This window comes from Oryzias melastigma, linkage group LG23, assembly GCF_002922805.2.
Source record: "Oryzias melastigma strain HK-1 linkage group LG23, ASM292280v2, whole genome shotgun sequence".
NCBI lineage: Eukaryota > Metazoa > Chordata > Actinopteri > Beloniformes > Adrianichthyidae > Oryzias > Oryzias melastigma.
This window is the reverse complement of record NC_050534.1, coordinates 10,605,046-10,607,982: the sequence shown is the minus strand read 5'-3', so window position 1 is coordinate 10,607,982 and position 2,937 is coordinate 10,605,046. Positions and strand designations below refer to the sequence as shown.

The 2,937-nt window shown below is 30.7% G+C and overlaps 1 protein-coding gene across 3 annotated transcripts in view; it reads right to left on the bottom strand.

Annotated features, from left to right (window-relative positions):
* Window positions 1-2,937, bottom strand: part of ccdc146 (coiled-coil domain containing 146) — a 76,842-nt gene that overhangs the window by 68,180 nt on the left and 5,725 nt on the right. For 2 of the 3 annotated variants that reach the window (XM_024285847.2, XM_036210150.1), the window contains exon 1: window positions 387-536. The exons of the other annotated variant lie outside the window; for it this stretch is intronic. The gene's annotated coding sequence lies outside the window, so the exon portion shown is untranslated. Of the gene's footprint in view, window positions 1-386; window positions 537-2,937 lie in introns of those variants that run through there. 3 annotated transcript variants of the gene reach the window in all.

The window sequence follows — 2,937 nt, the reverse complement described above, 5'->3', positions numbered from 1 at the left end:
GTATTCAATTAATATATTTATTACACTAATCGTGCATGGTCTTTACAGTATATTTGCTATAGTTATATACCTAAAGTTAACTTCAAATGTACTACTTTTGCTTAAGGTTGTATGTGTTTAATTCTTTTTTTTTAGCTTAAAAAAGGCAAAAAAATTATAAATAATTAATTTGATATTTTAGTGCGTCACGTACAGTGATTTAAATCCGGTTAGTTTGATATTTTCGTATGGATTTTTGTTCAGGCACATTTACGAACGCCTAATGTCCAAATTAGCTTGAAGAGAAGTAGTTGAGCTCGAGCGATACAAGTTTAGCATACAGGTTTATCTACCGATTTAAGACAAAAACACAAAAGGAAATGTTATTTTCATTCAGCTTTACTCACGCCTGGAAGACTTCAGTTTCTCCGTTTGGTTAAAGTTTGAGTTAAAATGACTTTTAAAAAAGTTCACGAGACAGGCACGCGCAGATTTCCCTTCTGCGGAGTTGTAGCGCGTTGCCTTGGCAACGATGGCGCGAGGCGAGTGACCTACTAACGAAGGAAAGCTGTAAGCTGTATTAAGGCACGAGCTCAAAACACGCTACTTAGCTGAAAAGTATTATTTTATTTAAATAATTTTAATTATATTTATTTAATTATAATTTTATTTAAAAAAAAAATACGTTTTGAAGAACAAAATAAGTTACCTAATAATAATGCAAACACCACATAAACACATTTTAAATATNNTATATATATATATATATATATATATATATATATATATATATATATATATATATATATATATATATATATATATATATATATAAATTAACAGTATATAATATTTTTATCTTGCAGTAAAGAAGGTCTAGATTACATAATAATTGATTGAAGTTGGTCTGGAAGAATTTGGCCTGTGGAGTCTTGACTTAACCTGATAGAATATATTTTGACTGAATTATAGTGAACACAAGAAGACTTTCTATTCAATATGATAGCATATCCAAACAAAAAAAGCAAATTGTTCCGTCAGAGTAATAATTTGTGGCACAAATTAGTATTTTGTGGCCACAAAGTACTAAATTGTGCCAATGAATGAACATTTAATTGGTGTTTTGTCCAAATAATTCATGTTGTGTAGTCACAAGTGATCATTTATTCTATATTGGTATTTTGTTTGAAGAATTCCTGTTTTATGAGCACAAATTAGTATTTTATTAGTATTTTGTGTGGAAAAAAGCCTTTTTTTGGCCACAAATAAGCCTTTAATTGGCATCTTGTGTAAATTATTTGTTTTGTATGGCTGGGAATTTGTAATTAAGTGGCCACAAATGACCATCATTATTGGTATTTTGTGTAAAGCATTTGTTTTTTGGCTACGAATTCATATTTTGTGGCCACAAATAAGCATTTTTATTGGTATTTTGTGTAAAGAACTCATTTTGTGGAAACAAATGAGCATTAATATTGGTATTTTGTGTAAAGCATTAGTTTTTTTGGCTACAAATTTTTTATATTGTGGCCACAAACAAGATTTTTATTATAATTTTGTGTTAAGAATTTGTATTTTGTGGCTACAAATTAGCTTTTTATTGATATTTTGTGTAAAGCATTTGTTTTTCAGGCTAGGAATTCGTATTTTGTGGCCACAAATGAACATTTATATTGGTATTTTGTTTAAAGAATTCCTATTTCATGACCACAAATTAGTATTTTATCAGTATTTTGTGTGGGAAAAAAGCATTTCTTTGGCCACAAATAAGCCTTTAATTGGCATCTTGTGTAAATTATTTGTTTTTATGGCTAGAAATTTGCAATTAAGTTGTCACAAATGAGTATTTTATTGGTATTTTGTGCAAACAATTCTTATTTTGTGGCCACAAATAAGCATTTTTATTGGTATTTTGTGTAAAGAACTCATATTTTGTGGAAACAAATGACCATTAATATTGATATTTTGCGTAAAGTATTAGTTTTTTGGCTACAAATTTGTATATTGTGGCCACAAACAAGACTTTTATTGTAATTTTGTGTAAATAATTTGTATTTTGTGACTTCTAATTAGCATTTTATTTATATTTTGTATAAAGCAATTGTTTTTTAGGCCACAAATTTGTATTTTGTGGGCACAAATGAGCACTTTTATTAGTATTTTGTGTAAAGCTTGATTTTTTTGGCTAGGAATTCCTCTTTTGTGGAAACAAACTAGGCTTATATTGGTATTTTGCGTGAAAAAACGCATTTTTGACCACAAATTAGCCTTTAATTAGTGTCTTGTGCAAATAGTTTTTGGGGGGCTAAAAACTGTGCTGCCACAAATGAGCATTTTGTTGGTATTTTGTGTTAAAAATATAATATTTTGTGTCTAGGTATTCTCATTTTATGGGCATAAATTATTAGTAGTAGGAATATATATTACTGATATAATACTAGTTAGTGGCCATAAATTATTAATTTGAGGGAACAATTAATTTTTTTATGTCATGTCCAGGTGATTTTCCACTTACATTACTCATCCAGCAGATGGCAGCAGAGAGCTGTGCTCCCGTCTGTGGTGGCAGCATCAAATGCCAGCTGGACAGGAGGACATGCTGGAAGGCCAAACAAATTGAGAACAGACCCAGCCGAACTGAATGGAATGTCAACCTTGGGTGATGATGATGCAACACTGCTCTTCACCCTTTGCCTTTTTCCCACAGTGAACTGCAGGAGCCATCACTCATTCCTTGAAACAGCTGCTGGGGTGTTTCATCTTAGCCACAGAGCATAAAAAAAATGTTTGAGACCTTCAGTTGAATTGTTCCAAATTTATACCTAATGAAAGTTTTAACCCATTTAAAAATGTTTCCTAGATAGTCATTAAGCAGGCTCCTTAAGTGCCAATTTATCCCCTTACATTTACACTAACAAGCCTTATCGTCACGGTCTGCTCTGCAGTAATAAAGATTTA